Source organism: Anolis carolinensis, unplaced genomic scaffold (assembly GCF_035594765.1).
Source record: "Anolis carolinensis isolate JA03-04 unplaced genomic scaffold, rAnoCar3.1.pri scaffold_13, whole genome shotgun sequence".
NCBI classification, from domain to species: Eukaryota; Metazoa; Chordata; class Lepidosauria; order Squamata; family Dactyloidae; genus Anolis; species Anolis carolinensis.
The window spans coordinates 10,181,669-10,209,525 of record NW_026943824.1 but is presented as its reverse complement, the minus strand read 5'-3'; the positions used below and the strand labels follow the sequence as shown (position 1 = coordinate 10,209,525).

General features: G+C 40.4%; 1 protein-coding gene across 13 annotated transcripts in view; it reads right to left on the bottom strand.

Moving 5' to 3' along the window:
• Nucleotides 1-27,857, bottom strand: part of rbfox1 (RNA binding fox-1 homolog 1) — a 1,150,117-nt gene that overhangs the window by 371,702 nt on the left and 750,558 nt on the right. The window lies entirely within an intron of this gene.

Here is a 27,857-nt window from a genome sequence, read left to right as displayed (position 1 = left end):
GAATTAATACAGGTTGACTCCACTTTAACTGCCATGGTATCCTGGGATTTATAGAGGCCTTGTGAAACCATAACTCCAAGGACTCTATGACATTGAGTCATGGCGATTAAAGTGGTGTCATACTGTATTAATTCTATAGTAAAGATGCACCCTTAGTAGATAATGTTTAAACATTGTTAACAAAGCAAGACAAAGTTCTTCCTAGTAGTTAACCTGCAGAGAAGCCAGATTTCAGCTCTTAAGGACAGATATATTTTCTTTCTTGTCTGTTGTTGAGATATATCTCCTATTATTTTTTTACAGATTGCCATCAGATTTTCTGAAACGATAGAACAGGCATACCTTTAAACACTCAGTGAATCCTGAATTATTAAAGATAAAAGGGTACTTTAGTATATTTATTATGGTGTGGAAGGGAATCATCATTGTAGATGTCTGGATTAAGCTCTTATCTTTCTAAATGGCCCCCTCAACACCGAGGTAAATTTCAAGATGCACTGCCATAAACTGCCAGGCATTGCTTCAGTTTTATAGGGCTTTGTTCCCAGGATTATTGCCCATCGCTGCACTGAGTAGTACACTTCCCTTGAGCAGCAAAATAGGACAGGTATCGTAATGGTTTTTCTGTGGCCTGTACTGGAAGTTGCATAGCCGGCATGCAACTTGTTTATAGAAGGCTGTCGTTCTTTTTATATTCCAAGTTGCAAACTTTTGAAAAAAGCCTTCTTTCCCCTGAAATGTACTACAACTCCCATTCTCCTGAGACAGTAGAGTGGTAGTCCCATGCACTAGGAAAGCAGCAGAAAGGAAAGAAGGTATCATGTGAGTGCCAAAATCAGTCCTCGAAGAAGAAAGCTTGGGAGATAGAGAAAGCAGATTTCATTTTGAAGAAACACACCTGAAACTTTGGAAAGCTTAAAAATCTTTTGTTATCCACCCTCCCACCTTCTTTTCTGTATTTCCTTCTGCATTCATCTCAGATTATTTCTGCTGACTGCTCAAATCTTCCACTTCCTTGGAAACCGGCCAACAACCCATTCTGAGCCCCCTACAAAGATTCTGTCCACCTCTTCCTCTCGTGATTAATAGCTTGAATGGGAGATCTGCCTCCGAGTCCATTAAGGATAATTGCTTAGGTCTGACACTTTGAAACAGGTCCTCTCTTTCTTTGTCTCTCTCTTCCCCTCCTCATTTCCCACAAACAACACTAACTAGCCCCAAGACAGTGTTATGGAGGGGAGGGGGAATGAGAAAAGTTCTAATAATGTATTTGTTGGAAATATATTTCACCAGACAATTTATTGCTGCCTACACTACTGAGATTGTTAGTGTAGTGTAGAGGTTTGAGGGTTTGGCAGTGACTCTGGAGACCAGGGTTCGATTCCTTGCTCTGTCATGGAAACTCACTAGGTGACCTTTGGTGAGTTGCATTATCTCAGCTTCAGAAGAAGGACACAGTGGTCTTTCAGATAAATCATTCCAAGAAAACTCCAGGAGTGGGTTGCCTTAGGTCAGAGTCTACTTGAAGTCATATATCATGGGAATCAACATGGTGCAGTGATTTGAATGTTAGTCAAGAATGACCTTAGGTGAGTCATGCACTCTCCTGAAAACTCCATAATAGGATATACTGGAGGGTTACCAAAGTGTGGAAATCACCTGAAGTCACTTAACAACCGATAATATTGGGCTGATCTTAGACTGAATTTGTCTATCCACGCAAATGATTGCAAATGAAATAACTCTACGCTGTTTTGGTTAGCCAAGGAAAGTTCTTCCTTATGTTTAAGTGAAATATCTTGGCAACACATTGTGTTACCTTCTATCTTACTTTCCAAAACAGTAGAAATCAAGCTAATTCCATCCTCTACATGGCACACCTTTTGATATTAAAGATCTCATGTCACTTTTCAGTCTTCCATTCTTCAATGAAGTGCCCCTAAGTTGCTCTTCAAAGAATTATAGGAAGAGACCCGTTAGGCTCATCCAGTCCAATTCCCTGTCATGCAAGAATTTGATGCCCAAATAATTTACACCATTGACAAATAGCTCTTATTGTCATGAAGTTCTTCCTACGACTTAGGACTATATCATACAAATTTCACTTCAGTCATATTCAGTCATGTCCCTTACCTCCACCTAGACCCAGTTACTGCTCTTGTTCTAGTCCATTCAGTAGAGGACCTATTACACCAAGATAGGTGATAGGAATTTCGCGGGACTGGAGATTTTGGTCTATTGTCTATTTCTAGTGAAAAGAGAATCACGGGGTGGATGGAGAGGAGCATGCGAGATGCACACAGTATTGTGCCATAGATAATGTCAGTAAAGATGATGGTCCATGTGCAATGCTAGCTTACCTGTCTCTTGCAATAAAGTCCTGACTCAATATTTCTTTTCTTACAATTTTAATCTATTACTTTCAATCAATTCCTTCAGAAACCAAGCTTACTATCTCATCTACATGATCGATCTTCAGACATTTCCTCCTAATCTTTTCCTCCTTTTGGATTAACAACAGGGGTTATGCAAGCTGTGGAGCTTCCACACATATCTGGTTTATCTTCATTGTATCTTCAAAATGTATCAGTTGACAAATCAAGTGGGAAAGATCTCCGCTTCCTTTCTGACACACACGGGACCAGTATCATTAATTCACAACATCCTTTAGAGCAGCTCTATATTCAATCACTTGATTTGATATATTCCTTATTTTAATACATTATTTTTAGGATTCAGAATGCAAACTAAATGCCGTGTTTAATAGTACGATCCTGTGCGAGTGAGGAAGGCACACAACTATAATGATATGCCTAGCTTTAAAGCAAATCTAATCTACTTGCTTATTAAATTTAAATGTGTTTAAAGCTGATACGGTTTGAAAATGATATGTAAAATAACAGCTTCCATGGTGATAAACGTCAAGGCTAGAAATTATACGCAATATAATATACAAAATAAATGCTGCTACATCTTTACATTTCAGTTTGATCAATTCATTAAATGAGGTATTACAACTGATGAGAAAATTTTACAACTGCCGGGATATAATTCGTCACAATGCGTTGTAAAGCACCAAGGAGAGACTTTAGAGAGCTTTGTCATCAATGGATTAAACAGTCTTATACAGAAGAGAAAAGAGGAGGGTTTTCTAAAACTGCAAATGGAATCACTTTTGCCCAAAGTCTTCAAGGGATGGGTCAAATGTACCCAAACATGGCAGGCAAAGTTTTCTATGCTAAACAACAAAAAAGCTACCCAAATCCTTCTCTCCCATAATTTTTAATAGCTACAATATATACTCGTGTATAAGTTGACCTCATGTATGTCGAGGTATAGTTTGGGGGTCCAAATTATGGATTTTGATATGATCCATGGATAAGCTGAGGGTCATTCTGCAGAAGGAAAAAAAAAAGCTGGCACTGTTTTAAAATACCAGCTAACTCTAGTCAACCTTTTTTTTTGTTGCCCAGGCATTTGAAAAGACAGAAGTTGCATTGCACTTGAGAAAGTAGAGAGGGTTGGTCCTTATTTTAGGTTCTCCTGGAATGGACTAAGCTCTTGTCTTTGGCCAAGAGGGCTCCTTTTTTGATAAGATTTAAGGCAAAATGCTTGCATTTACCCAGGGGTTTTGGAAGTACATTTTTTTAGGCACTCAAGTACAAATCAAGGAACATGAAAGGCACTGCAGGCTAATTCAACCAGAGAAGTCAGCCACAGCAGAGCACTTGATGGACCAACCTGGACACAGCATATTATTTGAGAACACAGAAATGCTGGATGACTCTAACAACCACCATGTCAGACTACACAGAGAAGCCACTGAAATCCAGAAGCATGTGGACAATTTCAACAGAAAGGATGAAACCATTAAAATGAACAAAATCTGGCTACCAGTATTTTAAAAAACCTTTAAAATCAGTAAATAAAGAACAACACTAAAAATAAACAGGAGAATTCCAGACAGGAAACAATAAGGGTCAGCTAATACCTCCCAACAAAGGATTCCCCCAGGCAGGAAACAGCCAGGTTTTAAAGCTGCAAGGCTATTCCATGCTAATCAAGTTGACCAGTTGCAACAGTCACACTTGCCTCAAACAGATGAGAGTTCTTTCTCCCACCCGGGACATACCACAGATATATAAACCCCACTTGCTTAGCTTCCAACAGACCTCACAACTTCAGAGGATGCCTGCTATAGATGTGAGTGAAACATCATGAGAGAATATTTTTGGAGCACGGCCAGACAGCCTGGAAAATTCACAGCAATCCATTTTATAGATGCTTTATGAAAGGGGTGATGGTGAGATTTGTTTTCTACTACTTATTGTAAGAAATGTTGAAATTCCTTCATAATTTTTACTAAACCTCCTTGGGGCAATTTCCAAGTCCTTGAGAGACTTTAGTTTTCCAATGACTATCAAAATGGACTCAAAATTAAGAATGAGCAAAAATTCAGTTGTAACATTGTCATGTGCACAGCTTTTTTTAGATAAAGGAAAGCAGAAGTTTCTCAAATCTCTCAACTTTCTCCAAAAACCCTACAAGTAGAACCTCCACACATCAGTGTTCTGACTTAGGCCTCTTTTGAGCTTCATTTAGGGACAACCACACTGCACTTTGCTTTATGACTTCCATATAAATGCATGCTTGATATTTCAAGAGATATCAAAGACCTTCTCCTGCATTTTCCCAACCTTCTCCAATGCAGCGTCTTCTATCTGGCTAGTTTTTCTGCTTCAGCAGACTATCCCTATTATCAAGGGAAAGATTACCAAACCATATCGTTTTAGGCACTCAGAGCAAAGATAACCCTAATTTAGTCTTATCACTTGCAGACAAAGGCATGTGGTCCAATAGGAGTCCATGTAATAAATCTTAGTCAACTGTATTAAGGAAATTACCTGTCAGAAACATCATGCCCCAGTTCCTGTGATTAAAAACAAACAGGGGAGGGGGTCAAGGGGAGACTTGAAGAGCTACAGAAAACTGCTTTCAATTTGGTTTGCCTCTTATTAATTTTGTGGCCAACAGCAAACTAAAATATATACGGAGGGGAGATCTTCTGAGAGCTACAAAGGGAGAGAGGGGGAAGAGAAATGTAATTTATCAAACAAGTATGTTGAATAGCCAAAGGTAACAAAAGGAAATCTTTAAAAAAATGTCAGCATTCTGCAAATTTGCCTGTTCTTATTAAGATATCTTTGCAATAACATTCAAAGGAAGTATGAGTGACAAGGGTCATGATGAGAACAGGAGCCTTGTAGGGGATGGCGCGGGTGGATTTGGCTTTTATTCATTGATTTTTGTCACCATTCAAAAGTTCTCTCGTAACCTGCCATCGGCTTGCAAAGAGGCAGTGGAACAGAACCGTTGTCACACAGAAGACGACAAAGCTGAGTTCTCCACTGCCTCAAAGAGCAATAGTAGTTCTAATTGGAATACGCTACAAGAATACAGGCTTTTACGAAGCAGCAACTCCTTAAAAATTACAGCTGCTTGACATGAGAGCCAATGTCCTGGTGAGCCAGTGGCCTCTCTCTTGCTGGAGGACTCCAGCTGTTTGGACACCATCTACAAGATCCACATTGACATATAATGCAGTTTGGAATGGCATTTTATGGTAAGGATAGACCCATGTAATGCAATTTAATGGCACTGACACTGACCTGACCATATATAGCAGCGTAGATCCAGCCAGTGCTATTCAAAGTGGTGATTTGTGATCCATCCCTTGCTAATCCAAAGGAAACAATGGTAACCAATAACTTTGAATATTGTCCTGACCTATGGGATAAAAAGTGCTAGACCCCTACATCAGATAGCTTGGGAGCTGCTTCTCTAGCTTTTGACTTACTGCATTAAGCAAGTAGTTGGACTAGGTAGGCTTTCAGGAAGATCTTAAAAGACATGGAGTATTTTCTGTGCTTCTCTGTGCTTCTTTGCGCTCTGACATGGATCTCCCCTGAAGCCCATCAAATGATGCAAAGCCACTTCCGGCAGGGATCCATGCCTGCAGTGTACCAGCAGTGTGCCGGCAGTGCTTAGAAGCAGAGTTATAAGGTTGTGTACACCCCACTCCTCATAGAAGAAGACAGGAAGGATGTGGAAGTTAGCCTGGGACCGTGGGGAAACATCATGGGAAGGGAACCCATGACCAAAGATGATAAGAGCAAGAAATGTTACTCTGCCCCACAATTACCCCCATTGTCTCCTGACTTCTGAATCTCAATGAGTCTGAAAGAGTGTGATTTGCCAAAGATCACTTGCTGAGTTTTCATGGATGAGTAGAAATTTGATCCCTGGTTTTTTTAGCATCCTGATCCAACAGTGAAGCTACTGCACCACATTGGATCTAGTTAATCTCAGATATACCCGAAGTAAAGCCTTGGAGTCCATGCTTGGTGAGACAGAAGCAACCTAGTCCAATGCACACCTTAAACTCAAGCTCTATATCTTAATAGACCCTATAGTTCTTTTTAATGCAATCCATACCTCTCCATTATGGATAAATACTGGCAAAAGTATATGAACACATTTTACAACTCTATTTTTATATAGGCTGGCTCTGCCCAACAGGATTCAGCCAGGGACTTGGCAAAGAGGAAGAATTTTGCTCGCAAATAAAGTGCAGTCATGCTCAGAATGTAAACAGCCTTCGGTTATCAATAGCTGGTCATTTGGTGGTACGGCTGTAACTAAAGGATTGATTTGCAAATTAAACCTGCTTACCCACCAGGAGCAGCTAAATTTGCAATTGCAACTTTATAACGAGTCTGAAGCCATTTCCATCTTTAAAGCACAGTAATTTGCAGCCAGCTCCTCGAATTGGATTCCTCTCTGTTTGATTTATTTATTTATTTGAGAAAAGAGAGAAAGGGAAAGAAATAAACCTGCACACAAATCTGGAGTTTTCTCTGTGACTCAAGCTGGGCAAAGATGTATGTCTTTGTAGAGTTTTGGAGGACGGCGAATTCTCCCCAAATTTCCTTATGGGCTGCACAGCAAGTCCAAATTACCTCTGTTTCCTTCTGTGGTCCCTCTTAAAAGGGTGGCATTGTCTCACTTCCCATGAGGGATTCTTCTAGGTTTGGTTAAGAATATTTTTTGCATCTTTTCATGTATTTGGGAGGTCCCTGTGTTGTGGGAGAAAACAGTATGTTTTAAAAGAGAGATGGTTGGCTTTATGAAGTTGGTGGCTAATTTTAGGGGCCACCAAAGTGGGGCACTGGGGCCAAATGAATAAGCAGACTGCACTGTGCCCACCCCACCCTGCAACTTGGGTATTTATTTCATATCTAAACTGATTTTATGGATCACACTGGCAAAGAAACTACAAGAAGCAACAGAGTGCCCTTTGTCCTCACTGCACCTTCTCCTGGTAGCTGGGAGATCACTATGGCCATTTGGTGGCAAGGGGACAATGGTAACCAAAAGGCTGAAAACTCTGGAAACCATACATTTAAGCATAGGTAAAGGTAAAGGTAAAGATTTCCCCTGATGTTAAGTCCAGTCGTGTCCGACTCTGGGGGTTGGTGCTCATCTCCATTTCTAAGCTGAAGAGCCGGCGTTGTCCGTAGACACCTCCAAGGTCATGTGGCCGGCATGACTGCATGGAGCGCCGTTACCTTCCCGCCGGAGCGGCACCTATTGATCTACTCACATTGGCATGTTTTTGAACTGCTAGGTTGGCAGAAACTGGAGCTTACAGCGGGCGCTCACTCCGCTCCCCGGATTCAGCAGCTCAGCGCTTTAACACACTGAGCCACCGGTTCAGCTTGTTTTCTGCTGCTGCAAAGATTTAAGACATGGGACAATGGGTTCAAATTCCCAGAAAAGAAATTCCACCTAAACATTCGGATAACTTCCCAATGATAAGGGCTGATCAAAAGTGGAATATGCTTCCTTGAAGTGTGGTTGAGTCTCCTTCTTTGGAAGTTTTAAAACAGAGGTTGGATGGCCACCTGTCAGGAATGCTCTGATTGCCTGCATGGCAAAAGGAGGTTGCATTGGATGATCCTTGTTGTGCCTTCCACCCATAAAAGTCTATGGTACTTGGCCATCCATATGTTCTTCTCTCATTCCCCAAACCTTCCACTAGCAATGGGAGAAGCTATCAGAGCACAATGGCAAGATCAACAGTGGCAAAGGGAGATCCAAATTGGGATGCTGAATGTAGACGTTTACACTACACTTGACATTAAAGGGTCTCAGCCAATGCTTGTAAAGGGAAAATGAAAAAGACAACTACATCTCTGGACCCAAACAGATCCAATCCAGCTTCAGATACCCTTTTACACTACACAAATATAGCAGCCTCATTTCACTCTGACTGCCATGATTCCTTCCTGTGGAATTCCAGGAGCCTGGGGAGCATCATTTTGAATTCTCACCCAACAAGTTCCAGGATTCCACAAAACGTTGCCATGGCAATTAAAGCCAAATATAGTGTTATAACTGGATGTCTCCCATACTCATCTTCCTTCATGTCTCTATACACTACAAAAAGAAGAGCATCAAACGATCAAAAGACATGCTCGACAGTCTTGATTTTCAAAAAGCTTGCCCGCCATACTTCAGTATCTGATTATTCTCCTTTTGTGAATGGGAACCAAACAAGGGATGGCATTCCGAATACGTTCTCAGCTCAAAATGCATCCTGCCACAGCAGAATCCCAGGCACAAAATATTGTTGAACCCCGTGCATTAATTATGCATCAGACAGAGGAAACAGTCATAAAAACATAAAAGCGGACCTGTGCTCCATGTGGCAGTTTTATTAGTTAGTTTATCACCCGCCATATGGGCTGCCAAGCAAAATTATAATAGGCTACCGCTGCTCACGATAAACTAAGACTCTGAATTATTATTTATCGTCTTGTTAACCAAATTAGTAAACTCAAAATAACTGGGTCATGATTGTGGGAAGTCAGGCTGGGAATTTAATAAAGCATCTCTTTCCAAAAAGAGTATTTAAGGGGCCTGAAGGCATTTGCAGATCTAGGTCACAATGTAACAAACGTTAGGAGACCAGCCCTTATGTTTCCTATTGAGCACAACTGCAAAGTCCATGAGAAACTTACATGTCACTCTATCTTCAACCAGCTTGCTCAGATCATCCATGGCTTCCTTGACTGAATTTATCCATCTGAAATTTTCTTATTTTCTTCTACTTTACTAAGCACTATCTTTTCTAGTGAGTCATGTCTTTCCATGATACAATTCAAGCACAACCCTCTATGTTTCATCATCCAGGCTTCTAGGAAGACTTCGTGCCCTACAACTCATTGATCTGTCTTTTTAGAAGTGTTCACATGATTTTCTTCCTATCACCTTTTTTCACAACTACGATGGCATGGACCATGCTTACTTTTGTAATCAGTGATGTCTCCTTAAACTTCAGGATCTTCTCCAATTCCTTCATAGCTGTCTTTCCAAATCCTATTCTTATTGTGAGCCAGGACAATGTTCTTGCCCCCTCCTATGGTATCTTCTCTCCCTGTGTGTAAGTTTGCATATAAAATACAATACCTCCACATATAGGATCGAGTGTACTACAGGAAACAAACAATAATAGACACTTTAAAAATAATATTTCAAAAGGTCAATGAGCATTCTCATTATGATAAATAACAAACAGACAAGCAAACAGCAACGTAATAAAAATGCTCCTCTCCTCCAAACCCTTTGCATTATTAAAAAATGTAGAGGGGGAAAGAGAATGTAAGCAAACCCAAGCTCCACAGAATCACCGGTCTTATTTTTCCCAGCAGAAAGGTACATTTCCATAGCAGACTCACCGCTGCAGTTTAATCTTTGCAGTTTTTCAAAAAGATAATAATAATAAAAATAATAAAAAATGTCTCCCTACACACTCTGTGATACTAATATATTTCTCCAGCACTCTGGACATCAAATATGGAACAGAAACAAATTCTAATCTAATCCACCAGGTATTCAGAATCGGGTATGGCATTTAGTTCATGCCATACTATATTAAGTGAATGCATTTCAAAAGCAATGGAATTTGTGTATTTTCAACTGAAAATGGAATGAAATATTTATAGCTGCACTCCCATCACCTCCTCCTTTTCAATGTGGGTGGCATATTAGAAATGGGAGGCTTGATTCAGTTTTATTTTTTCCCTTTAACATCCAATCTACCAGAAACCAACAAAATTTGACATGTCTGTATAAGTCCATTTCACCTTAAATGTGTTCCAGTTTTACCCTGGCACATTCAGTTCAAAGTTTTGGCTTCTTTCTTTAAATATGCAACCTTATATTCTAATAGCTAACTACCATAGTTCTCCTCTTTATAAATATGCAATAAAAACATCAGTTTTGTCTTGTTGGCTTCCCATTGGATGAGGATGGTCATGGGGGGAAAAAACCTGGGCTAATATGCTACATTGGGGTTCTACTGGAATAAATATCCCTTTGTGGAGTTATGCATTCATTACCTTCTTAAAACTTCTGTATAAGAACAACATTCCCCAACTGAACCAAGACCCCAGTTGTATAATGAATTGGACATATGTATTCATGTTAATTTGTAATACACATCCATGCATAATGAGAAGACAAGCATCACATTTCCTATCCTTCTGACCAGGAATGTATTACAGTTTGGGCTCGATGAAGCACCCATTTGCCTTCCTCCATCCATCCCTTTCCAAAAGTCAGAATCTTTGGTTTCTATGTTGTAAGAATGTGCTGGATAGAAAAGTTTCCATATTAAGTTCTTGCCCATCTTTCCTGACTCTCCATGGGCTTCAGCACACTGGGCTTTTTTCCCATCCTAGGATGCTGCCAAGATGCAGCCAGAGCACAGCCTGACGGAGTCCACCACATGATGCAGAGCTACTTCTTTTGGGGCTCCATCCATCCATATGGGCTGGGCTGTAGCTCAGCTGGTAAATCAACAGCAGTAATAAGATCTACCAACCAAAAGGTGGCCACTTCGAAGCCCGGTCAGGGTGAGCACCAGATCGTCGAGCCCAGCTTACAGTTTACCTAAGCAGTTCAAAAACAGCTTAGAGCTATAAGTAGAGAAATTAGGTACTGCAAATTGCAGGGGGAGGTATTTTACAACACCATAAAGAACAAGACCAGAAATGCAGTGACCAAAAGGAAGGTTGAAGGAAGAAGTCCTGATGGCTCTTTGTCCTAGAGAATGGAGCAACAGCACCCCTCTCTGACTGAATCTAGGCTCAGTCACCAAGCCACCAAAAACTGGTCTTCAAGACAACATACTTCCTGTCTGTTCTGTCCTGTCTGTCCAAATGGCATCGAATGTTTGCCGTGTGTGTGTACTGTGATCCATCCTGAGTCCCCTTGGGGAGATAGAGTGGAATATAAATAAAGTGTTATTATGATTATTATCTCGCCAGTGTGGTCAGAAGCAGCCCTGAGAACATGCACACATTCACTAAGCTGGAGACAAAGCGGGGGGAGCTGGAGGCTGCCGGGAATTGTCGTATGAAGGTAAGGGGACAAAGGTTTCCCCCACTGCCACACGGATTCCTGCGCTATCCCCCGGTTTATGGATCTTCATCTGATGAGGTCCTTAGAGCTCTTTGCAAGAGAATATCCCATGCTTGGAATGAACATACTACAAGGAATTAACCAAATGATTGATAACTGCATCATTTCATTTTGGTTTATCAACTATCATCTAGTACAACCAGATGCCATTTCCATTTCTCATTGGTTCTGGTTCCCTTCCTCCTCCTATACCTCCCCCTCCTATCCCTTCTCCTCCTTCTCTTCATAGAAGAATGTTTTAGCAATGCATCACTAACCTACCACTCATAAACTAATGGTAGCCCAGCATTTCCCCCAAATAATGACTAATGCAAACATGTTCCTTTTGTGAAAGTTCCAAACACGGAATCTTCCCACTGAGTTATGCCTGCAGGCAATTCTTATGTAAGCTTTGCTTGTCGTCATGGACAGAATAACCCCCATGGGTTGGGAAACAGAAACAGAGCCCTGGGATTTCCCATCCTCATCGCAGGCCGACTGCTCTTTGCAAAGTCACATCTAGCCATTTCAAGCAGCCACACTTGGCATTGAAAGGCTTCCAAAACATAGAAGGGAAATCTTTTTTCTTTCCCCCTCTGTCCACCCACTGCACCTCCCACTTCACCCAAAATAGAAAGTTACTTTCTGCTGCACTTTATATGACTCACTGGGAACAAGCTGGCATGCCAAAGAGGTTTCGGAGTTGCCGGGTGCCACTTCCTGAGTCAATCCTGCCACCTAGCTCACACTGGGAAAGCCAGGCTTCTTTTTCTTCCTCGCTCCCAAACCTGGAGAAATTCAATCTCCATCTCATTTGGAATTCAAATTTGCAAATAAACCACACAGCATGCCTACCCCACTTCATTAAACACAGGTAACACAATTTGTTTTTCTAGGGGGAGGGGGGCATTCAATAGGAAAAGTGGTAAGAGCAGGGAGCTCTGTATTTAAAACAGCATCAGCTCCCAAACGCTGCCATCGGTAAATGGAATTTAATTCTGATTGATTCGGCATACAGTAAACCATTTCACTTCATTTACTCCCTTAAACATAGTTAATGTCTTAAGAAATTTCAAGGGATTTTTTCAGTTTTGTGTAGGGGGAAAAAGAGGAGATCTGTTTTTACTGTATTTAAGCTAAATGAAAATAAACTTCTTTGGGTTTTCTCCCTGTAACTTTTTCTTTTCAAAAAGAGAGATATTTGATTTCCTTGCGGTAATGGCTGGAATTTTCTTGCTGCCCTATGTAAAAAATATTACCCCCTGCAGAAACCATTGGGCATTTTTGTAGCATGCAGAATGCTGTCATTTAATTTGCAATGGTGGAATAATAGCTGCATGTAGAATACTGTTGAACACAGATCCTAAACTGTATGGGCATCCATGTGCATTGCTCAAGGCCAAGTACTGTAAATCATGCTTGTTTTGCACAGTTGTATGTTTGAGTGGTATCTTGGTTCAGATGCATTACATCGACACACAAAACAACTGTTGAGTTGGACAACGAATTGGTAATTCTACATCCTGAGATTTATGTTATTCATAATTTTGATGTGCAAACTTTGGAGAGCATTTCCTTCCAAATGCCATAGAAAATCCCTTGCAAGACCAAGAGAGGCCCACAAAAGATCCCAAGATACAGGCAGATACATATTGGCGAAAATGGTCTTTCAAGATACTGAGACTATAGTAGTATAGAGCTGTATTGCTCAATGCCAGTACTTTGAATTTTGCCCAGAAATGGATCAGCAGCCAAAGGAGACGTTGCAACCAGGGAGTTGTGTTGCTCCTTGGATGAGCTGAAGTTTCCGAACCAACACAGCTATTATCATAAAAAAGAAAGCTCATCCTGACATCATTTATCCAAAGAAGAACACCCATATGTCCAAAAACAATATGAGGAATGTCTGACACCTATGAAGACGTGAGTTGTTCAACCAGGATTTGGAATTCTAAATCTCAGGAGAATCAATGCGGCCACCTTATTTTCTGTTTTCAAGGGACAGATAAAAGGAAGAGCGTTCAAAATGCATTATAGTTTCCGACATGCGTTTTATGAGAAGCTCTGGGAGAACATGTCAGACATTTGCTCATTTATTATTTCTGCCTACGTAGTTATCTGGTTAATAGTTTTTATTATTCATGCATTTTTATCAGCATGGTTTTTAGGTTGTTCGTGGCAGGCTGGCAAGGGGATATAAACGTTGCAATGAACAGAGGAACTCTTTATATTGGGAATGTGCTGCTCTGCCTCTTTTGTGTGTATGTATGTGTACTCAGGTGTGCATACACTTGTATGTGCACATGAGTGCATGTGAGCACTGTGAGCACATACACAAATGGAACAGGTGCTGTTTGTTTTTTTTAATGAGAAAAAAATCTAAATGCTTATAATGACAGAAATGTATATTTACATAAAAACTCATTTCGTTAGCAAATGAATGGTTTGAGTTGTTGTTGAGCCACCAAGTCATCGTTGCTTAACTGTATGCAGGAAAGAGGAAATAAAGTAACAAAAATCTAATTCTACAGGTTCTTCATCAAAATAAAAGGTAAAGAGTACACATTGAAGCCATGAGTATCAAATGAGTATCCTACCTAGATTTAGATTTCCCTTTATGTTTGTTCACTCTTCAGTGATTGATTCAGTGGGTCTGTTCCAATTGGAATTTCATTTAAAAAGCACATGGAAAATGGAGAACATTGATTCTAGGAAAACCATGCATTCAGCCTTGTGCATAACAATTACCAATTATACTATGTAACACAATGTAGTGTAGTGGTCGCAATGCCAGGGACAACTTCCTATTCATATGTGAAACTCAGTGGCTAAGGACCTCACCACATTTGCTGCCAGAATCACCATAGAACGCCTTCTGTTTTGCCACACCTGCTGGCGAAATGGCACTGGGTGGGTGGGTGGGAGGATAAGTTCCCTAGCCTGTGCCAAGGGAGGAAAGGGTCAATAAGAGGGAACCTCAAATCTAGGTGAATTCAATTTAAAAAATGCCCCTTGTCTGAGTGAGTTAAGAGTCCTTCTTGTTTCCCGGAGCACCGCAATAAGAAATCCAACCAGAAAGTAACACAATTTGGCTTCAATTGATTTTTCTTTTCTTTTCTCTAGTGTACTGCTGAGATTGAATCTCTCAAGGCTGTTCGTATAGAGACTGCCACATTGCTTGGCACCTCAAGTTTAAGTCGACTCAGGAGTCTGTGAGCTTTAAGAAAAGGCAAGGCGTCATTGTCAGGAAGTTTGTCAGTCAGCTCTGTAGTTGGCATGATTTGTGTACACCAAGAAATGGAGAACTGGTAAATAAAATATGCTACTCTTTCCTAAGCCTATAGAAAACACTTCACAACAGCAGGCATTCTCTCTCCCCCGCCCCATATATATACACACACATATATACTGGCTGCCCCCACATTACAAATAAGATAGGTTCTGTAGGTGTCGTCTTAAGTTTAATTTGTATGTAAGTTGGAAGAGGTAAGTGTAAGGTAAAGGTAAAGGTTTTCCCCTGACGTTAAGTCCAGTCGTGACCATCTCTGGGGGTTGGTGCTCATCTCCATTTCTAAGCCGAAGAGCCGGTGTTGTCCATAGACACCTCCAAGTTCATGTGGCTGGCACGACTGCATGGGGTGCCATTACCTTCCCGCCGGAGCGGTACCTATTGATCTATTCACATTGGCATGTTTTCGAACTGCTAGGTTGGCAGGAGCTGGGGCTAATAGTGGGCGCTCATTCCGCTCCCGGGATTTGAACCTGGCACCTTTTGGTCCGCAAGTTCAGCAGCTCAGCGCTTTAACACACTGCGCCACCAGTAACTCCAGCTATATACGAGCTTTAGATAGTATAGGGAAGGCTTAACACCTTTGTGGTGTTTGTTTTGTTGTCTGTGCCCCTGTTCAGGAAATCTCACCTCACTTTCTGTCTCTGTGATCATTGGATTTTGAAAAATGTGGCTTGTTGTGGAAACAAGGAGACACCTTTTCCTCATGATAACTTTTCAAGAAGTAGATTTCCCTACCAAGAAGTAGATTTATTTCACTTCCTGTTGTCTCAAGCTGATATTTAAAGCATTAAAAACAATGTAAAAATTAACCATACCCAGTGGAAACAATAAAGAAGAACAGCTTAACATACATGTAGGTAAAATATACAAAACATAATTGCTGAAATAAAAATAAGGGCCATTCAACAGTGGAACCAAAGACGGTTCCAGACAGTATAAAGTCCGCTTTGACTCAGGTTTAAAAAACCTGGATCGAGGCGGACTGTAGTCTGAACACCACCAAAAAAGCCTGCGCTTTCTGTGGGCGCTGTCTACATGTCCTCCCGGTACCTATTGGGAGGACAGAGAGACAGCCCCACCCCTCCCCAAAACCCCTTTTAGAAATGAAATAACTTCCCTGGCCTCCATTAGTGTGGTGTTGGAGCTCTCCTGCGTGTAGGAATGACAACACCCATAATGGGTTTGCCCTGCACCTTCCAAAGAGGTGCAGAACAAATCCACTAACAGATTAATTTGTACAAAGCAAGGTTTTCCTGCTTTGTGGCAAAAGCAGTCGCAATTTCGTGGGGCATCATCTGGATGATGCCTGTGTGGGTGCGCCCCAAATGTTTTGAAAGGTAGTAGGATCTCCCATTACTATTAAACATGCTTTCTATTTCCAAAACCTGGTCAGAATAATAGAAACATATTTGCTTTTTGAAAGAAGGGCAACAAAGAATGAAGTTATGGTGAACAAATAGCATGGGATGGAAACTGAGTTGAGGTGTAACTATTTGCACCAGTTAAATCACAATCTGAATATCCAAGGACAGCAAAGGTACAATTATGCACTTCACAGGAGCTCACTTGAGCCCAATGTCTTAAAACAACAATTTTTGTTATTTTAGTTTTTCATAAGAGCCTGAAAGTTTCATGCTATCTGCTCCCCCTTTTTATTTTCCTTTTTCATTTGCAGGTATTATCAAGTGAATAAATCCACACGTAAGTATTTTATGTCCTTGCAACTACCTTTGTCATGAAAATATAGTGGCAAAATTGCCTGTTTGACTCTCAGAATAAATCAGGAGTCTTGCTTGGTACTCGGGTCCCACAAAAGTCTATAAATGGCAATCCTGTGAGCTAGGCTTTTTCTTTCTTTCTTTCTTTCTTTCTTTCTTTCTTTCTTTCTTTCTTTCTTTCTTTCTTTCTTTCTTTCTTTCTCCCCTTCTCTAATTCATTTTTATTTTACCAACTTAGCAATGTACATCAATGAGGAGGGACTAGAAAGAGCAAACCAAAATACGGAATCATCAATATGTCCAAATATTACAACTCACAGGTCTAACTCACCACCTAAAGTGTACAATAAAATTCTAATAGCAATTTGTGGGGGACAAATAACTTTAATGAAGACAGAAAATGCTCCAAATAAATCCCTTCTCAGGCATGAAATGGATACCTGGGTTGCATTCATCCAAACACAAGTCATGCTTTTGTGAATTCCAAAGTGTGCAAGTCTTATCTATTTCATTGAGAAGTAAAGCAAAATGTGGAAGTAGTAATAATTAACCCAACTTTTTAAATGACAAAAAGAAATGCATTTTCTTTTCATTTCCCAAATGAAAATGTCCAGAATTGAAAGTGAAGAAGTAAATTTTGCTATGGAAATCCATACATTTCAAAGGCTTGCAATGCATGGTTCAAGACAGAGAGATGTTCACAAAAGCAGTGCATACATTTGGAGAATCTGCACATGGCTAGAAATTTGCATGCTTGAAAATGGCATTTGGCAGGACTTTGTGAATAAGCAAAGTGCATTAAAATGCATATAAAATCTACTTTGAACTTGATTATCTGGTAGTGTAGACATATAATCCAGGTCAAAGCAGATAATGTGCTTTATTTTTGGGTACATCCCGAAAATGGGTGGGTAGGCAGATAGCCGTTTTCAGTCCGCAGCCAAAAAATATGGCTAGATCTGGTCCATTGGCGGCAGTGGGGAACTTATGAGGCTCCCCTTTCCATTCCTGGCACCCGTTCCTTTTTTCCCTTCAAGGGAGACTGGGTTTCAGCAATGGGGTTAAGGAAGCAGATGCAGCTTGAATAAGACATGCCATGTGATACCGAATAGGGGATAAGGAGCCATGATCAGCTGCCACGTGGTCTCATAACGGATGAAAATATGTGATGGCTGGGCCCGTGCCGTTATGGCCATCCAACCAAACCAAAAGTGGAAAATCTTGCAAACCATCAACAGGTCTCTTTACAACAGAGTGGTTCATCAAAATTTCTTCTAATCCTTACCTCAAGCACCCAAAAACATTACTGAGTTCATGCATGTTGACACTGTGAAATGCAAACCCAGTACTGATACTGAAGGGTCACCCTTCTGGATTGCAAACCCTGATATTATTTCTCTGCCCTTTGCTTTCTATACCTGTCAGTTTGGATCCTCTGCTAGTTTTCTGTTCATTCCAATTCATACGCTCTTCCCCTCCCAAGGGGGGAAAAGACAATATACCAAGATTCCAGAAGAAAATACTATTCTTCACTATGTTTGCATATATTCCTTTTGACACCATGGCAACCCAGCCTTCCCCGACTAAGTGTTGTACACCAGGCTATATAGACGTCTGTTTACCCTAAATTCATTTTGAAATTGAAATGGTATCTTGTACTACACATGTCTGCAGTGATGGACTTTGTCCTAGGAATTCATTAAACAAGCAAGCATATGGTCCGGCTTTCCATTCTGGAAAGCTTGGCCTTTTTCGTGGTGAGTTGTTATTCTCTGCGCATATGCATGGTCTCTGTATGTGTGTTTCCAAGCACGTGAGGACTTCTGCGGAATAGATGATCAGATGAGTTTCCTTCTATTAACCTGCGCTGATGAGAACACCATGGCCTATGTCATCCCACTTAGATCCACTTAATGACACCGAAGCTTGGGGAATATTTAGCAACATAATCGGTGATAATAGGGACCAGGCACAATGGCCGAATATGAATCTCTCCTGCTTCGCCACAACCTTCCAACCAGAGGTGGAGAAGCTGAATGGCAAAGGCATAGGAAGCACTGGAAGATACCCCAATGCTCAGTTACAAATAAATAGCAATTATTTTTTGAAAAATCATATGACTTAGTTGTTTGAAAACAGCCACAATAAACTTCTGTAGAAAGATATGAAGCAGTAACATTGATCACTTCCTCTCTCTTTCACACACAAAGCAAGCACACACATACAACAAGAGACTTTGCAGTGCAATTTAGTACACACAATCTCGCTCCCTTTTTTCTATCTTGCTTCTTTCCTTTCTTCCTCCCCCTCTCTCAAACACCCATACACACAAAATATACATACAAAATAAACACAGCTAGGGCCTGCATGGTGCAATTTAGTTTTTTTTTAAGCCTCAGAAATCACCTATAGAAAGATATGAAGTGGCTGCATTCAATTCAAGATTGAAGAAATATGAAGACACATGGTGCCATTCAGTGTGTATGTGCATATTGCATACTCTTCACATGGTGGTATTTTGTGCAATTTGCATGTGTGCATGTGCATGCATTCAATTGTACAGTTCTGAAACTTACTAACAAAATAACACAACTGCTGCATGACCTCTATGAGTACAATGTAGTGTGGAAACCCCCTCAAATTCCCGAGTTTTCTTAACTGGAAAAACTCCTACTCAGATACTGTTGATCCTGGTATAAAGTAGTTTGCCATGTTTCTGTTTTGCCTATGGTAGAGGGTACCGGTAGAGTCATAGGATCATAGAGTTGGAAGGAATCTTATGGGCCATGAAATCAAACCACCAGCTCCATGAAAGATCTCCACTTGGAACAGGCTTGTCCAGCCTGGGTCCATGAGCTGCATACGGCCCAGGACGGCTATGAATATGCCCAAACACAAAGTTGTAAACCTACTAGATTTTCATGATTTATTTTTGTAACTTTGGCAATTCTCAAGCATGAATTTTGTACACGACAAAGGAATAATCAGAGTATGTCATGTCCATGGACTGGCTACATTGTCCAAATGTCTGATCACTGTCTCCCAAAGCAGTTACTATACTCCCAACTCAAGGACGGGAAATGAAATGTTCATGGACAAGAAAAGAGATTTAAAGATGGGCTCAAAGCCAACCTTAAAAAACTGTGGCACAGACATCAAGAACTGGGAAGCCCTGGCCCTTGAGTGCTCTAACTGGAGGTCAGCTGTTACCAACAGTGCTGTAGAGTTCGAAGAGGCACAAATGGAGGACTTAAGGAAGAAATGTGACAAGAGGACCGCCTTCCATCTGGAAACCGATGTCTTCACTGCGGAAGAACATGTGGGTCAAGAATACGTCTCCACCTATGCATCCACTGCCAAGAGACTACACTTGGAGGACCATCATCCTCGAGCTATGAGGGATCGCTTAAGTAAAAGGGTTATCCGAGCCCACACTGCCATATAATTCAGTTCAATGTGGTTTTTATACACCTATGTGGAAGGGGCCTTAGTTGGATAGCCTAGGAGGAGCTAACAAAAAGGTTCCATCCTTCTTGAAGGTATTGGGACACAGAGAAAGCCCTCTCCTGAAGAATGTTAGATGAATGCAGTCTCATATTAGGAGATACAAGCTTTTATATAATCTGGACTCATGCTGTAGAAGACCTTATGGGCCACAACTAGCATATCTCTTTCCTTCCTTCCTCCTTATAGTTTAAGTTACTCACCTTTGCACCAGTTCTTTGAAGCAAGAAGCGAGAGTGTTCATGTTGATGACACTACTTAATAAAGGTTGAGGCTCATTCAAGTTGTCATTAAGCAGCAGAATAGAACAAAAGAGGATCAATCTTGAGAATATTGCCCATTAGTGCAAACCAAGACAAGAGGCACCAGCGACTTACAAGCCACTTTGTCACCATCTTTGAGGCTTCATATTAAAATCAAGGACATTGCCCCCACCCCCATAAGTTGTTAGATGCTAACAACAACAGGAATGGCACAATTGCAGCATGATGCAGTCTTAGGTCAATCACAATAAAATGAGATTCAGAAAGAAGAGATGATGCTTTTGGGACAAAAGGAGCCAAATTCCAGTATGAGGCAGAGATATTTTAGATGACCTCACTGATGAGAGGACCATTGGGAGGATAGTGGCCAACAGATCAAGCATTAGACAGTAGTTTGGATACAGTAAGAGAGGGATAAAGTTGCTTCCATTTGCAGATTATGAATCACCTGCTTCCATGGGTGTGATTGCAAATTTTGAAGTGCAGGATTTCCTTACAACAAAATGGGCACTCCAAGGATAATTTTGATTTATATTTCATCTAAAATTATTATTGTCTCCAAATGTCTTTTAACGAATGTGGGGCATTCTTGACATATTCTTGGTTTCCTGGATCAATTTAGTTCTTTCTCGGAAACAGGAAATTACTTTGACTTTGGGTTTGCATGGTTGACTGTGGATTCAAACCTTGACCTCTCGTGGTCCTGATCCACACTCAATGTCACACTAACTCTTCCAGAATGCAGGCAAATTAACACCCACAATTATTGTTATAGCATCATAAGCATTAAATTTGTCTTCCATTAAAAACAATGCCAGAAGCCATAATCCAGGAACTGGCAGAATGTGTACGTGAACAATTTTGTCTGCATAGACCTCCCACTATGTTTTTATGAGATTCTTCTCTTTATGATTCAAGTGATATCAAGGCTGACCCACAGAATTACAAACAATAGGGAATTACTAGTTTGGAGAAAATAAGGTTAATGGGAAATGTTTATGGCATTCATCATCATCTGCATCATCATCGTTTCTTCCAAATGTAAAGATCAAAAGGAAATCCAATCCTGACATTTACCAAATGTCAGGGTGACTTATGAATTCATTTAAAAAACACTCTCTATTTTTCTTGTTGCAAACGTCATGAACTTACTAATGGCAAAACCATACAAGGAAGATATTAGGGAGCAGGGAGAATAAATATTGTATTTTTAACTCTTCCAGTTTCAAGTGTATAGTTTGTGAGGGCCAATGTGGTATAGTGGCTTCAGTGTTGGACTCTTAGAGATCAGGGTTTGAATACCTGCTGGACAATGAAAACCACTTAGTGAGCCTGTGTGCCATGTGTGTTAATATGCCTTTATATTGCCTGTTGACTTATCATGATCCTATAAGCTCAAACACTGATTCTTCCAGTTCCCTCCTTCGAAACGTAACTTACAATACTTGGTATTCATTTGCAGCCTCCCATCCAAGAGCTAACTTGCTTAGCTTCCAAGATCAGCGGCAATCTAGTGCTTTTAGGATATTTTGAACCTACTTAATTATCCAATATTTCAAAATGAGAAGGTTCGTTCCCAAAAATTCAAAATATATCATGACAAGGGTGGGGAGTTAGCGAAGTTGAGTCTTCCACTAGAAGTCTCACCCAATGGCAATCTACCCAACTTTTAAAATGTCAGTATTCCAACTGGTTGTAAAAAAGCAAGTATTTTATTATCTTGTCTTTCCTAGGAAGCTGATGCAGCAGGAAACATCCACTCTTGAGACGTTTGCCTTCTCCTGCTTGCTTATGAATCCATTAGGCATTACTCATGCCACAGACTGGCTGGCTCCTGAAAAGCTGACAAAGGTGCACTTAAGCCTTTGACTTAAATGTCTCTGGTGCTTTTCATTGACAGAGCCTGAAACTGAAGAGGCTTCCTTCGCAAGGCACTTTATAACCAGCACACAAATCACACTACTGATCCCCATCCTTTATTAGAGATGGTTTCTGCCTGATCACCGACATCACTCTTGAATTTCCCATTAGCTTGGAGGTAGACAGAGTCTTCAAGGTTTCTCTGAGCCACAGCAGAAGCCTAGCAGTTCTCCTTGCCTTTAACACTGACTTATACCTTTTCATGATCAGCATTTCTACCACCATTCTGGAAGATATCCCCTGTTATCAAGCGTGCATTGAAGCTCTGAACATCCATATCTCTATCTAGATTTGGAAATGTGCTGTCTAGGGGTCATCTGTACTGAGTTATGGGTCAAAAGTTGACACACCATTAATAAGTGTTACCTTTTATGACTGGAATCCAAATGATGTCTTACACAAGTTCCTCTATGGAACCGGTTGAGAATTTTGTTCAGTTGGAAACATCTGCATTCAGTTCATGTTTATAAAGGAAAAGCTTTCAATGAAATTACACATGCAACTGTAAACACAGTTTTGAATTGGGTTGCTTATTTGCGGTGCATGCAGATGTGCAAAGCTGCCATTCAACAGAAAGGTTGTGTCACTGTGTGACACCACACAGGGGTTTTTACACTATGCAATTCCCATATAGGACCTTGACTTATATTGCAATAATTAACTTGCTGTTTTGGGGTAATTCATTAGTAACACTGCTTTTTTGACAAGAAAGCAAAGAAACTAAACAGAAACGCATGCAAAATTAGAAATGTGACCTCCAATTCCCCAGCACAAGCCTGCCCCCCAGCAAAAAACATTGGAAATTGCAAGTAAGTGTAACCGGCTTCATTTTTAAAAAGACGTAATCATATTGCTAGCTAGTCTTTACTAGAGATGGAAAGAATAATCAAACACATTTGAAAATACACCTCACCTATGATATGGGAATATAGTTCTGGACTGCACAAGAACCATTTTTGAACGGATTACACCATTTTTTAACAAATTGCTTCTGCCTTGTTACATCATAAATTTTCAACAGCAAAGAACAGAAACATTGGGTGGGTTGTTCACATTTGAAACATCAAGATAATCTTTGCATTCTTGTTCTCTGTGTATGCACTTGGCTTTGCAAAAAGAAAAGCACACCAGGTGCACACACAGCCATTTAATACAGATTCCAATCCCTCCTGTTGGGATGCTGGCCATTGGCACAAGGGAGACTGGTAGATGCTGAATGTCAATCAGCACCAGACTTCTACTTTTTAATGTACAATGCTTTTATGAGACTGCACCCCACTCTCCGTATGCTGGTCTATGACCGTCCTAAAAATGTTTTGATTTGATTTGACTTCTACTTCCTGAACCATTGGAAAACCTAAGAAAAGGATCTGGATGCCAGTTCCAGGGTATGTTTGAATATAACCTACTCAAGTAATTATGCATCTTGCTAAGCTATCGCTTGGAGAAGACTATCCTGAGAAATGATGCCCAGAAACCTGATTTAATCCTTCTCACTTAGAGTCAAACTCTCTTAAACCCTCTGTGGAACCTCAAAGTTTCTATTTGGTATACACACAGGTTCCTTTCTTCTTCAGAAAGAGAGAAAAAAGTGATCCTACTTTGGTTTATTCATATGTCTGCCTTCCATTGGGAATGGAAGGAAAGGGCAGATGGAAAGCATCTAGGAGAGGGAAATTCCTATTTAGTGAACCTTCTCTCCATGACTTTAGAGCAGTGGTTCTCAACCTGTAGGTCTCCAGATGTTTTGGCCCTCAACTTCCAGAAACCCTAACAGTTGGTAAACTGGAGCTTTTGACAGAAAAAAAAATATGACACCACTTGAAGAACTCATTACAATGTTTTTGAGTGAAGATTTTATGGATGTCAACCAATCCTCATTCATCCGTCTAAATGGGTCCTGACACTCTGTCTTTATTTTTGAACTGGCTCTCTGATTCACTACCTCCTCCTTTTCTCTTGGCTTTTCCTAGTTGCCCTGACTTTGGGGAACAACTTTTGATTCCCAAGTGTAATGTATGGTTTGATAGTTGGACCATGACTCTGGGAGACTTGAGTTAGAATTCTTACTCAGCTATGGAAATCCAGAACAATCAAAATTGGTTCCTCAAAGAGAAAGAAGTTGGCAGAGAGCAGGTTTTTGTCTCAACACACCCAAGAACCTCAGGACACATCACCAAATAGTCAACCATCTTCATGTTGACAGAGACAAATAGATGTGTTAAATTTGCCACATAAGGCTTCCAAATCTGTTGGTCCTTTTGCACACACCCCCACCCATATAATTCTATGCTGATAAATCCTAGCTACTATTAAAGGTCTTTGAAGAGATGAGAAGAAAGCCTTTAGAAAGGAAAACATATTTAAGGTAGAAGTCTCCAAAGACTAGACACAGAATTAAACTGCAATGCTTGCCACACTCTTTATTTCCCTCACTGTCCCTTTTTTGGTTTTTACATCTGCCAGGCAGCAAATTATACAGACCGCCTGCCCATTAAGTCAACCCATTAGATCTGCTGCCCATTAGACAAGCTGTGGGCTTTTGTTTTCCTTTCTTGTAAATTACCATAAACATCAGTTAATGAGTCTTCCCAGTTACCTGCTACTGGATTATTCACTTGCAAGAAGAAGCAGGGGGTGAGGGCTCAAACATCATCTAACTAGGACCGCTGGGAAGCCATTTAGAGAATACCCTGGAAACCCAAGGAGATGATTTTCAAAAGAGCAAACTTTTATATTAATGACAGACCTGCACACAGCTAGACTGTAAATGCAAAGCCATTTAATTGACTTGTTATTTAGCAAAGAATCCATGGACTCGGCAGGAATATGCAACATTTCACTCCCTATGCCAAGATGCAGAAGAGGGGATAGATTTCCAATGGATGGAAAATACTAGATGCTGGATTCGCAGACAATGAAACCAATGTGTAGACAAGCAGACTGTTTATTATATGTGTCGTGGGTTTTATAATTTTTTATTAGATATGTTGTGGTTTGATTATTATGTTTTATTCTATGTAATGTTTTTGTTTACATGTTTGCCACTTTGCATCCTGATCTGGGGGAAAAGTGGAATAGAAATAATAATATCCAATTCAACAGAGTGTCTGCTGTGGACTAATCTTGTTGTGAAAATAATAATAATAATAATAATAATAATAATAATAATAATAATAATAATAATAACTTTATTTTTATACCCCACCCTATCTCCCCGAAGGGACTCGAGGCGGCTTACATGGGGCCTTGCCCAATAAAACAATCAAATATCAAAACACAGCAATAAAACAGTTATCCAATAAAAACATCAATTACAGTAAAAACAATCATTAAAATCAACATAAAACATACAATATTAACACTGGGGACTAATTCATAGAACCCAGGCAAAGTGCAACATGTGCCGAAATGGGCCGAAATGGGGAAGGTAATTTCACAGTTGAAATGGACAAAGTGCAATATAGCATTGGCAACACCTCAAGAATGGGGCTATTATAAAATGGGCAGATAGATCAGTCCGACACCAAATTAAGTATCAAAGGCCTTTTGAAAGAGCCAGGTTTTTAGGCTCCTATGGAAGGAGAGGAGGGTAGGGGCCTGCCTGATCTCTCTAGGGAGTGAGTTCCAAAGCCGGGGGGCCACGATAATAATAAGAATTGGGGGTTTGGTGAGCCTTGGTAGAAATGAATGTCAACACGGATAACACTGCCCCTTTTGTGTTTTGATTTTCCTGCTTTTTTCATACAAGAACATTATGGCGTTGACATGAAAAAATAAACTGTTGAATGTAAATAACATTGTTTAAGAAAAGAGAAAATAAAGGTGATGGATACAACTCCCTCGGTTACATATACAGGCATAATGTAAAATTACATATGCATGCCACCAGCAGTAAGCCAGGCATGAGTGTAATTCTGTTCAAAATGTTGACATTAGGTCCACCTATATCTTTTCATGTTCATTGTGGAAAGAGGAATTCAACCCCTTTGTGCTCTCAGACTCCCTATTTTCTGGCCATTTAGTCTTTGAGGAGAAGATGTAGACTTTTCATGGAATGGAAAAGAGCATCCTGATGGATCTCCTAAGGGTTCATCTGGAGACATGAATTGATAAAGTTATCTTTTTCTAGGCTTAGAGCCTGGCTAGTCCTTACCAGAGAAAACCAGGGTCTCAACACATTATTCTGTTTATTCAGAATTCACATATTAGGGGAAAGATATTTCAGTAATAATCTAATCATGGATTTCTTTTGCATTATTTTTGTGTAGCAACTCTAGTGGGAAGCGGTGGCATGACAAACTCCTTTGAGGCACCAACTTTGTTGAGTAGAAAACCAAGTAGAAAGAAACAAAGACGAATTTATGTAAAAGGAAAGTATTTAAAGAGAAAAGAGAAGAGTAAGAGCAAACGAGTCATGCAATAATGATGATGATGATGATGATGATGATGGGAGGAGAAGAAATGGAATGTGCTACCCATATTTATTTCTGATTAACTTTCTTGGGAGTAGACCCACTTTTGCATGATCCTGTTTCTCACTATTGATATGAAAGGAGACATACATAAAGACATGTGTTGTCGATGTTGTTGCTGCTACCGTTGCTGTTGCTGCAGTTTGATTATGTGGGTTTTCCCACTTGCCAACACATACTCAAACTGTTGGTGAACGAGAAGAATGCAGAATATTTTCCAGGGCTGTGTGAATGCCAAAGCATCTCTGGCAAGGTTGGCTCCTAATAGCTAAGAAACTTGGTAGTATTGCCCAGCTTTTGGAATTCTTATCAGAATATTAATATGTCTGGTTCTTTTTAGTGGCCACAAAATATATTTTCAAACAGGTTTTCAATCTTTTGGCAAAGTCAGAAGTTGCATCTTTCCATTATAGAGACTTATTTTATTTCATCCCATATTTTCCCCAATATAGGGAATCAAAGCCGCTTCTTGTGTTCTTGTTTTCATGGCCCATTTTAATTGTGACTGAACTGATGCTTTTGTTCTGCATCAGCTTCACAAATTGAAAAGTAGGGGAAAATTTTAAAACATATTGATGAACATGATGTTGTGTTTGACTGCTTATTGTCTGTTTTGTTTTGCACTTGTTGTATTTTGTATGTACGTCACACCTTGAGTGTTCTGTGAGCCGCCATGAGACCCTCTGGGAGATGGTGGCGGGAAATAAATTAAGGTTGTTGTTGTTGTTGTTGTTGTTGTTGTTGTTATTATTATTATTGACACAAAGACATAGTATGACACAGCAAATGAGATATATACGCTGAATTCTGTATCACAAAATCACAAGTCGAACACTTCCCAAGTGTTTAGGCCTGTGTGATGTATTTTCGGATGATGCGCTCAGATCCCAGTAAGGTGGTCTTTTGCAGCTGGCAGATCATAATTTTGTCGAGCCCCCAGATGGCATAGTGGACTAAGTGACTTGAAGGCTGGGTTGCTGACCTGAAAGCTGCCAGGTTCGAATCCCACCTGGGGAGAGTGTGGATGAGCTCCCTCTATCAGCTCCAGCTCCATGCGGGGACATGAGAGAAGCCTCCCACAAGGATGGTAAAAACATCAAAACATCCGGGCGTCCCCTGGGCAACGTCCTTGCAGACGGCCAATTCTCTCACTCCAGAA